This window comes from Protopterus annectens, chromosome 7.part0 (genome assembly GCF_019279795.1).
Source record: "Protopterus annectens isolate FY-2018-M chromosome 7.part0, PAN1.0, whole genome shotgun sequence".
NCBI classification, from domain to species: domain Eukaryota; kingdom Metazoa; phylum Chordata; order Ceratodontiformes; family Protopteridae; genus Protopterus; species Protopterus annectens.
The window spans coordinates 1,618,011,315-1,618,027,127 of NC_056739.1; the positions used below are offsets into that span (position 1 = coordinate 1,618,011,315).

Below are 15,813 nucleotides of genomic sequence, written 5' to 3' on the forward strand. Positions count from 1 at the left end.
GATGTGTATGTATATGGAACTGGTGACATTGCAGTGTGCTGCTGAGTACTGTGTGTGTCACTGGGTGTCACACTTAAACATCATGCAACTTAGGACCATCCTGGATGGCAGTGGGGAACTTGGAGACTCTTCAGCTCAGTTCCAGTGGGCTGCTTTCCTGGATATGCATGGTTTCAAGGGTGCCACTTTAATGGCTTTTTTGTGATGCACCCTTTCACTCTCCCTCCTTTGACTCCTTATGGCAATTGCCTATAGGACACATGTAAATGGAAAAGGCAGAGGTAAAGCAGAGTGCCTTACCATGCTTTTTGCATTTACATGTGCCCTTTCTATGCCCCCTTGGTAGTTACTGGCCAAACCCTAATGCACCAAGGCCAGGAAGGTTCCTCTTCAGACTTGTGCCAACTGCTGTTGTGTTTGTGGATGCATCGTTGGGGGCATACCCAGCCACCATGGATCATATGGGCCACCTGGATTGCATTTGGGAACTCTGAGACTGTTCAGTTCAGTCCCATAGTGCTGCTGTCCTAAGTAAGCATAGCCTCGGGGGTGCCACTGTGATGCAGTGTTTCCCTCCGGGAAAGGACACATGCAAAAAGACAAAGCCTGGGTCAGTCTTGGTCTTTTCACATCTTGTCTTGATGTAGCTCTCCACTCAGTCTCCCCTCCCTACAGGTGTAGTAAATGTATGTAGGTCAGAACAAGAAGGCTTACATTAGCTCCCCCCCTTTCAGTCCTTATGGCCTTCCCAAAAGAACACATGTAAATGGAAAAGCTAGAGGTAAGGCAGAGTGCTGGCAATGCATATCATCGGGAGTCAATGCTGCTACCAGCAGTCTGAGCATATAGCCAGCACCGGTATGGGACACTTACGAGCTGAAGCCTCATGACTGTCCTTGGCGTATTAGTGGAGTGGCAGTCCTTACCTTGCTTTTTCTGTTTACATGTGCCCTTTCTGTGCCCCCTTGTCAGTCAGTGTGTGTAATTTGGTGTTTTCATGGGTGGTAGGCATGTACCTCTTCAGTATCATCACCACTTATGTACCTTATGAAAAGAATAATGCCCCTGTGGATAGGAGTGAAGATTTGGATGGTCTAACCAGGTAATGCAGTATGATATACATATATTTGTAGTCTTCCAATGCATCTGTCAAACATCAGTAGTAATCTGTTTGCATGGTCTTTCCTGTGCAGGTTCGTCCACCTTCTGACACCGACATGACTTCATGAGCAGGAGAACGACAAGTGAGAGTGTGGGTATGTGGCCATTCCTACATTCACTGGGCTGCCAGCCAAGCCTCTAACTGAAAACCACTACAACTTGAGCTTCCCCACATCCATTGTGAAGGTGTACTGGATTGCAAGAAGAGGTATACATTGGAGCGGAGTACTGCAGTTGTTGGAAGAGAAGTGTTCCATCTACCCTGAGCCTGACATCCTTGTGCTACACATTGCAGGGAATGATGTTATCAGTTAACCACTCGGAAGGCTATGGTTTCAAATCAGAGCAATTTTTGAACACCTACAGCTGTGGTGGTCACGTTGTCATTTTGTGTGGTCTGACATAATTCCTCACCAGATATGGAAAACAGCGAACAGTCAATGGGCAGCACACAAGACCAGACATTTACAGAATGGGTTCATGCATGGCTTGATGCACAGGGTCTGTGGATCTACAATACGCCATGACAGCATCACTGCAGAAGATGTTCACCTGTTCAGAAGGCTGGCATTCACCTAACCGAGGAGGGCATTGTGTTGTTCTTGACTGACCTCCACAATGGCGTGAGGAGAGCTATGCAGGATTGGTAACATGTAGCTTGTGAGAAGAATGGAAAACAACCATGACCAAGTAGGACCAGTATGGCAAGTAAAACTCTAGTATGAATTGTGTTGTGCAAAATATCTGAGTTTGGCAAATAACTGTGGTAAGGAGCTGGAGAAGATGCTGAATAAGAACAACTGTTTCAAGAGTGCGCTGTCACATGCAATCAAATATGTCTGTAACCATATTGCAATACTTTTTTTTATTCTTCTTTTATCAGGCATGTGCAGAGTTTAGATGACAGGAAGGGCTTAGTAATACAGAACTTGATCCCTTAGGTCCACTGCTGAATGGACACATGTAAAGAGAAAAGCCATAGGTAACGAAGACTGCTGACCCTGAAGGAGGTCAAGAGACTGTGGTATCAGCTGTCTGAGTGGGTAGCCAGCACAGGTATCTGACAGATCAGATGGCCTTTGCATACCACTGAAGTCCCATGCCTGTCCTGGGTTCATCAGTGGAGTGAGTGTCCTTACTTTACTTTTTCTCTTTACATGTACCCATTCAGCAGTATGTTGGCTACACCAACAATGTGTACATTTACAATGATATCTGTCTACATGGTACAACAACTGGATCTGAATGCTGTAAACATGTACAGATATATCCATTTGTTTATGACTTAGGTTATGGAAATAATTTTCATATTTTGGTAAATAGCTTTGCAAGGGAGCATCTGAATGTGCCAAGTAATACCTCACTTTGAAGACAGTATGGATAGCTGCAACATGGTAAAAGAGCTGTGCCTGTATGTTATACACACGTACAGATATCAAAGTTTGTTTTGGACTTAGGTTATGGAAATTATGATTTTTTTCATATTTTGGTAAATAACTTTGCAAGGGAGCATGTCAGTGTGCCAAGTAATACCTCATTTTGAAGACAGTGTTACTCCTTACAACATGGTAAAAGATGTGTCTGTGCACTGTACACATGTACATATATCAGTGTGTTTAGTCTTGTAGGATTATGAAAATTATACATTTCCAATACTTATTATTATGCCCATATCTCTGCAAGTGAGTGTGATGACACAAATGATGCATCATTTTGAAGCCTATATTGAGAGAGACAACTTCTGCACCGATATGTAGCCTCTATGTTACAGGTGATGAGATATTATGCTTTGCTTATTTATCAATTATGAGAAATATTATATTCATATTTCTGTGAATATCTATGTAAAGGAGCATCACACAGTAATGGTTAAGCTATAATTTTAAAGCTGACATTCATACAAACAAATTAAATACAAATTGTATGACTCTACATAGTACATTGACCAAGATATTGTGCTTTGCTTTTCCAAAAAGGTACAAAATATGCACAATATCAGCATTCCTTGCCAAATATTTAACAATGACAGATACGTACTATCAACATTTACACTGTTGGAAAGGTTAGTGTCTGCTGAAGTTTTGCATTTACATTTTTAGTCTAGCTCATAGTTAGAGTTATGAACATTAGTTTTCTGTATGGTATTAGAAATGGATTTTCTGAAAATGAGCTCAGGCTGCACTGTTCCTATGGTGGAATTAAGCAGGCAGCTTTTTCTGAGCTGCTCCAGAGTGAATGAATTAAGGCTCATTCCACTAGGGCTGTGGTTTCTTCTGGGGCTTTTTTCAGGAGTTTGGATACTAATTCTACTGTTGAGGCAGCAACCTGGACTTCTGTGGACAGTTTAACACTATAAGTTGAAAGTGATTTCTAGGGCCAGAGCTGATTTTGCCATGTCCATTCTCTATGGCTTCCTAGAGGGCTCTGCTAGCTTTTCCTCCTCCCAATCTTCTTCCTGAGCTTTTACACTCTCCCTATTGTAAATAATACTGCAACAGTGATATAGAAGGACATAGTACAGTTCTGTAAAATCTTGCCATAACAGAAGATGTCCTTCTCTTCACTGTTGCAGTATTTGCACCCTCCCTCCTCACTCGAAAATAAAATTGCCAAAGATTCCAAAGACAACCCATTCTATAACTATGTCAAGAATCTAAATGGCAATGCTCAGATCTGCTCTGAGCTACAACAGAATGGCAATAAATATACTGATCCCAAGGATATTGCCAATATCCTGGCAGATCGATTCAGTGCCAACTTCACCCCCTAAATGGCCCATCTCAATACCGGAAGATTTCCCAATTCCAGTAATAACGACCACACAGCTAAAAAACGTACTCTTCAAAGCTAAGAATACAGCATCTATGGAACCAGACTGCATCCTGGGCTGTGTACTACATGAACTACAAAATGAACTGCCACCTCACCTAATTGTCATGTTTAATCATACCCTTACCTCAGGCTTCATGCCCACTGAGTGGTACACAGCTACAGTTATCCCACTCCACAAGATGGGATCCACCTTGGATCCCAGGAACTACTGCCCCATCAGTCTAGCGAGCCTGATCTGCAAGGCCAAGGAACGTATTATCATGGAACTTATAAACAAAGACATTGGCAACCTTAAAACACTGTACCCCACCTAGTTTGGGTTTGTGAAGGATCAATCTTGTCTCCTGAACTTAACTGACTTCTTTGAATCAGTCTCCAGAGCCGTGTACGAGGGTAAGGCAGTCCACATAGCCTATCTGGACCTCGCGAAGGCCTCTGACACCATCCCCCACTCTGGAATCATAGATAAACTTACTAAGCTGGGCATTAATCCCTACGTCACTCGATGGGTTGCCAAATGGCTTAGTGACAGAATCCACAATGTAAAAGTAGCCGACTCCAAATCCAGCCCCAGACAAGTGGAGCACCTCAAGGTTCAGTCCTGGGACCACTCTTGTTTGGCATTTAGTACAGGCCAACACTAAGGGACTCTGGCTAACAAAGTTCGCAGAGGACTGCAAACTGGGACCCATTATTGAATCCCCAAATTATGTGGATACTCTAGAAAAGGGCCATACAGAAACAGATGCTTGGTGCCAGCGCCATGGGCTCAAGCTCAATGCCAAGAAATGTATAGTTATCCCCTTTGGGAAAAAAACATGCACCCATGAATTACCACATAGGTGGCAGTACACTAAACACTGAAAGTGTGATAAGAGACTTAGGGACACAGGTGGACAGTGGTCTCACCTTCAATAACCACATCACCATAACAGTCAGGAATTCCTTCTATGTGGCACACCTAATCACTAAGGGCTTTTCATCCAGAAAAAAAGGAGGTCATCGTCCCACTGTACTCATCCCTCATTAGACCCATTATAGAATGCAACTTTGGTATGTACCTCTCAAGACATCTGCAACAAATGGAAAGGCTGGAGAAATACCTCACTAAAAGAATCACAGGCCTAAAGCAGATGCCCTATGCTGAGCGCCTTAAAAAACTCCAGCTATACTCTGTCGCATATAGCCTACTCCAAGGCGATCTCTGCTTAACATACAAGGCCATGTCAAACCTATGAACCTAAATCCAGAGCTGTTGGACATGTTACACTTAAAGAAATCCCAATCCCTCAGAGTTACACGCTCTAGGGATCTAAACCTTATTACAATAAACAAAACATGCTGGAAGGATAGATTCCTGACCCAGGGACTCCCCAGACTCTGGAATAGACTGCCCATACAAGCAGAGCACCTCTTTGGACCTCTTCAAAAGTGACCCTGATGATTGGATGGGAGAAAGGAAATTCACCCTGGGGATCACGTCACTCGCCCTGCTAGACAGGGGTCCAGGGAAGTAAATAGTGTGGGAAGAAATAGCCAGGGAATTGTTATGGCTAGGCTTGTATAGGCCCTAGGGCTGAGAGCCTAGTACCAACCTATGAACCCTGGTCCTCTTTTCCTTCTGGATGTGCTTTTTACCTATCTTTATCCTTAGGCTGTCATTCCTAATGGGGCTTTTCAGTTTTGAGGATGGTACGTCCGGATGTCACCTTTATGTCCTACGCCATGCATGGGGGAGTATGTGTGTGATGTACGGCATACCCTTACAGCTAAAAGGCTTTGGTTTATTGGACAGACATCAGGCTGCCCTTGGCAGGGGATCCCTTTTGTAAAGAATGCTGTAACAGTGAAGACATGGGCATCTACTGCTAAGGTAAGATTTTACACAACTGTTCTTTTTGTTTTAGATAAACAGCCACCCAACAGCTATTTCAAATTGTCACATAAATTAGTCCTGCAAAGCCAGATGGTTTACAGAGCAAAACAAGAAAAGTTACTTTTGTCCACAAACTGACCTCACTTCACCAAGCAGTTATGGCTAGTTTGTTGGGGACATTTCTTCTGAACGTGATAAAACATATAACATTTTAAACACAGCAGTCAAAACATAATGACATACACATAGAAAAGAATTCTACCACAACCCTCCAGCCACTCTAAAAATCAGATCCTAAAAAATTCTGGAATGCAATAAACCAAATATTTAATTCTGGCAATCCTACCTCACCCAACCCATGACCCGAAAAATTACCCAATGAAACTGCCAACACCTTCTACACCTATTTCATAGAATCTGTATCCAAACTATTCAATCCCAACCTTTCTAGCACTACTCCTCCCAACTGCCATAAAAACAGCCTCTACTGCCAACTCTCTTAAAACTTTCTACCTCAATCCTGTTCCCACTTCCTACATAACACACTGCTGTCTAGGCTAAAACCATGCTCTGTATCTGCTGACAACATCCCATCATACTTTCTCCAAATAGCTGCTCAGTCTCTTGCCCTGTCTGTATCTGTCATTATTAATTGCTCGCTCACTCTCTGAATCTAAAGTCCCATCTATCTGGAAACAATTCTATACCCTACCCATTCACAAAGGAGTTTAACTTCTCTAAAATATCAAATTTCAGACCTATTGCTATTTTCTCCCCTAAAGTCATACATATAAATTATTCAACACGTCTTACAGGAAAAACCACTCACTCCTACCCATCATGGATTCCAACCAAAGCATAGCACTACTACTGCCCTTCTCTCATTCCTTAACACTATTTCACTTGCCAGAAATAATCACAAACTTATCTCCTATCTATTCCTTCATCTCTCAAAGGCCTTCAATACTGTTTCTCACTTTGTTACTGAATAAACTGACCGATCTAAATTTCTAAGCAGACACTGTCACATGGTTCTCTAGCTACCTCACAGACTGTAATCAGTCAGATGGCAGTCTACACTATCCACTCCACTTCCAATAAAAATGGGTGTCCCGAATCCATTCTCGGCCCACTACTTTTCAATATCTTTAACAACTTACTGCATTCCTCCTGTCCACATTCTTCCATAGTCCAATACGCTGATGACTCCACAGTTATAACCATAGCTAATTCATAGCTAATTCCCCCTCTGAACTCCTATCTGCTACCCAATCCTCATTTAACTCAGTAGAGACATGGCAATCCAACAATCAACTCATCCTTAACCCTAAAAAAAAAAAAAAAAAAAAAAAAAAAAACTATTAATCTCTCCCCAAAACAGTTAACCATATCAAAACTTCCTTTTCTATAATGTCACTAAACAATACCCCTATTGTAGTTGAATCTAGCACAAAACTCCAAGGTGTTACCATTGATGACCAGCTGAAATTTGACCATCACATTAATAATCCTATCAAGAAAACTCATCAGAGATTAGGACTCATATAGAAACAAAAAGATTCTCTCCCTTGAAGCCAGAATCACACTTACACATGCTTACCTTTTTACCATGCTTAACATATTGCTCCCAAATTCTTACTAGTCTAAACTCTTCACTACTATCCAAGCTTGAATCTACATACCACAATATAGCTAGATTTGCTGCTCAACAAACCTACAAATCCCACCACTGTCTATCCCTGAAACACAAACTGGCTAGAACTACTCTCACAGTTCCAAACTATACACTCAATTTTGTATCAGCCCGTCTGCTGTCCAGCCCCGTCTTCGCTCATCTCACACTACTCTCCTACAAGAAATCTCAGAGGTTCATCCCTTGATCTATTAGACATTTATAAACCTAAATCCAAATCAGGTCAAAACATATACAGCTACCATCCCTATATAGCATGGAACAAGCTCCCTCTTGAAATCAGAGATCTGAAGCATCCCAAACAATTTAAGTTGGCCATAAAAGAATATTTCAAACAAAACTGGATCTGCCATTGCTCTCATCCTCCCTGAATATAACCATCTTACTTATCGTACTGCTTTCCTTCCACTCTTCCTGCCTCCTACTAATCTCTTCACTCTACCTTATCCTACTCCTTCCTTCTTCCTATTATTCCTATACTTCCCTCTTCCTTACCTTCTCAATAATAACCTCTTCAGACACGGTTACTCATTTAGTTCTTAATCATTTGGTTTTCATTCCTGTTCCTTTTTAATTTCGACTTTGTTAATGTAATGTATTTAGTGTCTAGTGTAGAATTATCATTTAAGTTTTTTTTTTAATTTGTTTGTATAACAGCTTATTTTTACTGTATTATGGAGCCTTTTTCCCTGGGACTCTGCTGAAAAAGGGCTCTGGCTCAGTCACACATTCCCGGTCAACAAATGTAAAATAAATACAATGCCTGACATCAGAGAGAGATTGTAAATATTGCTCTTATGTCCTCAGAATGTTGCTGCAATAACTAACATTTTTTTTGCACTGGCATATATTTTCTGGAGGAAACCACAGATGTTATGATGAACAAATCAGAATGAGGCAAAGTCAGGAGTGTTTTGCAAAATCAGGAACAGTTTTGACTTGTTTCACTTGTACAGTACTGCTAGCCTAGTTTATACAAATGTAAATTAGTCTTGTAAATTCAGACTATGAACTGAGGAGATGGCAAGAGAGTAAGTTGTTTTCATCCACAGCACCCCCCCCCCATTTAGTGAGTGTAGTACTCTACAATTTGCCAGAAAAACACACATTTAGATGCGCATATCAAAATATGAGGCCATGTCAGGGACATTCTGCAAAACTGTGCACAGTTTCAAGTTGATCTCAAATAAGCAGTACCCACATAGTAAATATTCCAACTTATTTCATGCCACTCCACACTGGTCCTATAAAACTAGAGTATAAACTGAGCAGATGACAAGTGGGTAAGTTATTCTCCACCACAGCCACTCCACTCCCCATTTAGTGATTAAAATCCTCAACAGTTTACTTGAAAATCACATATTTTATGAGGCACAGGCCAAAAATATAAAACAAAGTCAGGAGCATTTTCAGTTTGTTTTCATACAAACAGTATCCAGAGAGTAAATATTCCAGCTTATTTCAAACAAATGTACACTAAACAAATAAAACCAGGTTATAAATTGGGAAAGCAAATGTTATCCCAAGATGAGTACATTCCACGATGTCAGGGACAGTTTTAATTTTATTTCATATACAGACTGATTAGAAAGTAAATATTCCAATTTAATTTACATTCATGCCCACCATCTTTTAATATCAGGCTTGAAACATAGCAAAGAAAGAAGGCAAGTTATTTTCATCCACATCATTGCTAGACTGGTGATTGGAGCAGATTTCAATGGGCATGTTGATAAAGGGACAGAGGGGGTGAGGAAGTGATGTGTAGGTATGGTGTTAAGCAAAGGAATGCAAAAGGTCAAATGGTCGTGGATTTTGCTAAAAGGATGGACATGGCAGTGATGAATATGTATTTTAACAGAGTGGAGGAAGATGCACACAGGTGGATGATATCTTATGTAGAAGGGCTAGTATGAAGGAGAATGGAGACTGGAAAGTGTAGTTAGGCAGCATAGGATGGTGGTTTGTAGGATGACCATTGGTGATCAAGAAGAGGAGGAGGAGTGTGAGGGCAGCACAAAGGATCAAAGTGATGTTCAGGGAATAGTTAAGACAGGCACTCAGTGAAGAGTTACCGAATAGCTGGGTAACTACAGCAGAGCTAGTAAGAGAGATGGCTAGAAAGGTGCTTGGTGTGACATCTTGAAAGAGGAAGGTGGACAAGGAGACCTGGTGGTGTAATGACGTGCAGGAGAGTATAAATAGAGAGGCTGGTGAAGTGGGATTGCAAAAGAGATGAAGAAAGTAGACAAGAATATAAGGAGATGAGGTGCATGACAAAGAGAGAGGTGGTGAAGGCCAAGGTTAAGGCGTATGAAGAGTTGTATAAAAGGTTGGACACTAAGGAGGGAGAAAAGGACCTGTGCCGATTGGCTAGACAGAGGGATCGAGCTAGTAAAGATGCGCAGCAGGTAAGGGTGATAAAGGATGAGGGAAACACTCACAAGTGAGAAGAGTGTGTTGCGCAGATGGAAAGAGTACTTTGAGGAGTTGATGAATGAAGAGAGAATGAGAGGGAGAGAAGGTTGGATGATGTGCCGATAGTGAATCATGAAATGCAGTGGATTAGCAAGGAAGAAGCAAGGATAGCTATGAAGAGGATGAAGAATGGAAAGGCTGTTGGTCCAGATGACATACCTGTGGAAGCATGGAGGTGTTTAGATGAAATGGCAGTGGAGTTTTTAACTAGATTGTTTAATGAAATCTTGAAAAGTGAGAGGATGCCTGAGGAATGGAGAAAGTGCTTTGGTTCTGATTTTTAAGAATAAGGGTGATGTGCAGAGCTGTAGTAACTAGTGAGGGATTAAACTGATCAGTCACAGCATGAAGTTATGGGAAAGAGTAGTGGAAGCTAGGTTAAAAAGGGAGGTGATGATTAGTAATCAGCAGTATGGTTTCATGCCAGGAAAAAGCACTACAGATGCAATGCTTGCTCTGAGTGTTGATGGAGAAGTACAGAGAAGGTCAGAAGGAGTTGCATTGTGTGTCTTTGTGGATTTAGAGAAAGCATATGACAGGGTGCCTACAGAGGAGTTGTGGTATTGTATGAGGAAGTCGGGAGTGTCAGAGAAGCATGTACGAGTGGTACAGGATATGTACAAGGGTGGATGGTTCTAAAATGGCTGCTAACTAGGAAGCACTGGCTTCTGTTTGCTCTTACTACTGCCAGAAAATCTACAAAAATCACCTGCTGCCACATTTAAGTCAAAAAAAGGATTTTTCAAAACAAAACTAACTACAGTCTACTTTTTTGTTGTGTCTTTCAGCTTTTCCTGGTTAGGAGTCGCCACAGCGGAACTCCGGTCCGCTAATTATTGGCAGAAGATTTTTACGTGCCGTGTTGCCAGCCCTGACGCACAACCTTCAACGAAGGTATGCCCCTTCACGCATGTCTCCATACAGAAGACACTTTAGCGGAGAATCAAACAGACGTCTTGCTGTGAGGCGACAAACGCTACCGCAGCACCACCACTGCCTACTTATCTTTCAAAAAATTTTGCTGGACTTGCGACTTGGAAAGGTTGATACTTCTCTTCTTTCAAGGGGATAATTGTACTCACTGCCACATGTGCTTAGGTCGGACAGCACTGCAAAGAGTCTACAAAAAGCACAAATAAATAAAGGAACGTAAAGAAAAGGCAAAAACAAAAAGCTGTTTAGAGATGGAACAAATGGAAGCACAATCTTCAAAAACTAGATTATCACTTATTTCATCTCCAGAAAAAGAAATATCTACCAAAAGGCAGAAAACAACCAAATCACAGCCTGATGCCTCAAAGCAGTCCCCCCCCCAAAAAAAAATGTTTATCTAACAGTGTAGTACCTCGCAGGATGCGCAATAGCAAACCCCGCCCCTGACCGCCCATAAGTGAAAGTAATGTAAACAAACACGCACATTATGTTACTTTGACAGCTGAAATGTAAACAAACACCCGGCTGCGAGGTACTACACTGTTAGAAAGCGGTTATGTAACACGCACATTTTATAGGAATAATTGTGATGATTTTACACATATAACATCTGCTGCATTTTAACTATTTAACTCCCTAAGACCTCTTAATGGAACTCAAAAAAAAAAAAAAAAAAAAACACGTTTAGGTGCGAACACCGACGTACCGTGAAAGTTCCTGGTTTATTCTGGAGGGAGGCTTACATATTTTTTATAGAAAAGGTATCGTGCTTGTATTTGGTGAAGCTTTGCTGGACAGCTGAAATGTAGAAATGTATGTTGTAAGACTATTCACAACAGGGAAAAGTAGTAATCTTACAGGAATAACCCCCCCATGTTTCAATCGCCGTACTAGTATTGTGCTGATTTCACACATATACTACATATACTGCATTTTAACTCACTATTTAACACCGATAATGCTGATAATGAACAGCTATTTTAAATATGATGATGTAACACATGCAGTTTAACACTTAACATGCAAACAGAGCAACTGTTAACAATTACAACACATTGTTCTAATAATCGCACCTTAGTGGCCACCTATTCAACCAGCAATGGCAATAATTGTCCCTTTTGTGCTCCACTACCTATAAAATCCCTGAAATCCGTGTATCATAACCTTTACCTTGCTGCACGTCCACTGCATTGCAACTTCGTGACATTAAAGAAATGAACAGGATGGACGACTCATACCTGTGCTGCATTACCTCCTCACCCAGATCCGTGATTACATTGCTGCAGTCTGTAGGAAATGTGTCAAAGGACAAACGCTGCCATCTCTGTGGGTCTCATCTCTGGTTCGTCATCGTGCTTCGTTCTCCTGGAGATGCACAGCAAGGAAATGTAGAAGCAGAGCAGAAATGCTCTGTGGGACATTTTTCCATAAGAGCAGGCTGCCTCTGGATACCCTGCTTAAAGTCATGTACTGGTGGTCAAGGAAGCTACCAATCTGCAGGCTTGCTGAACACTTGACAGTATCGATGACCACGCTGGTAGACTGGTATCAGTTTCTCTGAGATGTCTGCAGCTGGACACTTCTGCAGGATCCCATGCTGCTCGGTGGGCCAGGTCTTCAAGTTCAGATCGATGAATGCCTCCTTGTCAGGGCTAAGTACAATCGCGGTCGAGTATTAGGCAAAATGGACTGTTGGGTATTTGGAATCTACGACTGTACTAAGAAATGTGGCTACCTGACATTTGTTGAGAGAAGGAATGCAGCTACCTTACTTCCAATTATTAAGAAACATGTGTTACCAGGCTCAGTGATTGTATCGGACGAATGGGCTGTAGCTGTCGGCAATGAAGTATGAACACCTTACTGTAAATCACAGTACCAATTTTGCAGACCCTATAACTGGTGCACACACTAACGCTGTTGAGGGGATTTGGTTGCGTTGCAAAAAACAGTTCAAGCAGATGAACGGGACACTAAGGCATATGGTGGATAGCCACCTAGATGAGTTTGTTTGGCGTGAGAAGTATGGAAGACAGAGCGAAGACTTGTTTATGTGCCTTCTGGAACATATAAGACAGTACCAGGAGGCGCACCAGGAAGAGCTGGGTGTCCGTACGCATGTCCAATAACCGCTGAATATGTAGGTACTTGTTTTCTTAATGACATGCCCTTTGAAATATATGTAGTTTTTTTTTTTGTAGATATTTTGTTTTACTTTTTCTTTTCTATAAGTAAAGCCGATTGTGCCATTGATAACGTGTCTGATTTGTATTTGTTCCAGTCCGGCTTACATGTCAGGTTTTATGTTATATATGTGCTGATGCAGAAGTTTTTATAAGGTTTTATATTCTTTATATTTTATAAAGCTGTCTGATTTTTATTTGTGTCATAAACCTTAAGTTGCAGTCCAGTGTACACGTCCGGTTTGTGCCCTGTCAAGGTTAGTAGTCGCGGCGATGCAGAAGTCTTCTTTTTGTGTCAAGGCAGCTTTATCTTCACTTCAATCTGAAATACAAACGTTTTCCTCAAAGCGAAGTCTTTTTGGCAACAACCTGGAACAAATCATTACCAGAATAGATCATAATGATGCAAAAATATTGGACAATGAAATCAAAATACAGGAACTTCAGAAAAATACCTCTACAAATGAAGCTTCTATAAAAGAAATGCAGCAAAAAATAATTGATCTGGAGGCTAGAACAAGGCGTAATAATTACTGTGCTGATTAAAGGAGTTCCCAGAAAGTGTGAACAATCACAACTGCCCACTATTGCACAGGAAATTCTGGGACTCTTAATGGATAATAAAGATCTTGCACAAACATTTACAATCAAAAGAATTCATAGGGCCTTGAGAAAATCACAAGCAATGGATATGCTCAGACAAATTTACACAAGGTTACTTAATGCTTCCCTATGCCCAGTCAATCCTACAAGCTGCTAATCAAAGAAGTTCGTGATCTGGAGAGGTTCAAACGTTACTTTTGCTCAGGACTTGCCGTTTCTCATTAAACAAGAAAGACAAGCTCTCACCCTTCCGCAAGTTTCTTATAAATAAATCCATTAAATTCCAAATGAAGTATCCAGCAAACTTATCATTCCATCATAATAATGTAACGTATTCTATAAAAAAACTCTACAAGTAGCGAAAGCTACATTCGTTATAGCATTTGGTGAAACTCCGACATCCTCCTAATAACTGTTAAACAGAAATACCTATGCGCATCTTTTTTTTTTTTTTTTTTTTTGAGAGTACTCAAACATTCACATAATTCCCAAACAAGCATATAATCTATATATGCTTACAGGCTTTGTGATGCTGTTCAATTCACAACGGATCATACTATTCAGTAATCAAATCATCCCCTCAAACGCTTAGTTTCTACAGAGTACCTTCTTCTTACCTGTGGTCAACAACAGAAATGAAAAATCTGTGTTTCAGTTCGACTTAAAGCTCCGTAACACTCCTTCTGAAACACAACACCACCACCACAGTTAAACAAACAGTTCCACTACACGACAACTCTGAAACCAGCTCGACTGCTGAAACTCTGTAGAACCAATTATAAATTTTATTTTACATAAAAATTTAAGCGCTTTCACTCACAAAAATTGTGAGCTTCTTCAGAACAATCAATCATTCCTACGTACTGTTTAGATAAATTTTATTTTACATAAAATTTAAGCGCTTTCACTCAAAAATTGTGAGCTTCTTCAGAACAATCAATCATTCCTACGTACTGTTTAAATACATAAAATGGCGCCAAACTATTTGATAACAGTCAACCATTCTTAAAGAGACATAATACCATATAAGATAAATGTAAAATGTGACTTAAAATTCACACGTATATAAACATAATGTGTATAATAAAAAAAACGTATACATAATAAAAAAATACATATGCTGATGTATACTATAAGTCAAAAAGTTGTTTTACTACTGTTATCTTAGAGCAAATAGATTGTGTGTAGTAAGTTGGATTTTGGAATGTTGATAATTTTTTGTAAAATAGTTAATTTTGTAAATAGTTTCATCTCATCTCTCTCATCTCTCTCAGATATTTGTAGAATGTGGTTAAGCAAGGGTAGTGATCTGCGTGAGGCGGCTGTCACTTTACCTTTGTCCTAAACTTACTTCAGTTAAGGGAAACAATCATATCTCCTATCATTTCACCTCCCTATCCCTATCTAAGCTAATAATCCATTTGCTTGTAAATTTTTCTAACTCTAATAATAAGAATCCGACTCCTTCATTCCACTAGCTATTTGACTAAATGGTATTGATAGATTCATGGAATATAAAAGGGTTGCAAAATAACAGAAAAAAGAATCTAGTTTTACATTTGATCCAAAAATCTACTTTTGAAATTATTCTTATCCAGGAAACGCACATGACGATGGCTCAATGGGCAAATGATGTTAGAAGGATATGGATAAAACAAATTATAGCGGCTGGAGACAGCACGATATCCAATGGAGTAGCAACAATAGTTAAAAAGTCTTTCAAAGGATCAATTATAACCTCTGGCTGGGATCCAAATGGGAGATGGTGTTACCTAACATGTTCTATTCTGTCCTACAAAAAATAAATACTTATATTAAATGTTTATGGTTTCTGTATACACCAGTCTTCATTCCTGTACAAAATCTATTCACTCATTGATAATTTCAATAATCATCTTCTAATCCTTGGTGGAGACTGGAATATTACAATCAGACCGGAATTAGACAGAACCTGCAAAACCAGCAAACAGCCCATAAGTACTACTAACACTGTAAGAAATATGATGGAAGATTTCAACTTGATTGATCCTTTTGAACTCTTTAGAAATGACCCC

At 40.3% G+C, this 15,813-nt stretch overlaps 1 protein-coding gene across 1 annotated transcript in view; it reads right to left on the bottom strand.

Annotated features, from left to right (window-relative positions):
- LOC122807148 (transmembrane reductase CYB561D2) overlaps nucleotides 1–15,813 on the bottom strand; it is a 902,611-nt gene that overhangs the window by 867,300 nt on the left and 19,498 nt on the right. The gene's annotated exons all lie outside the window — the stretch shown is intronic.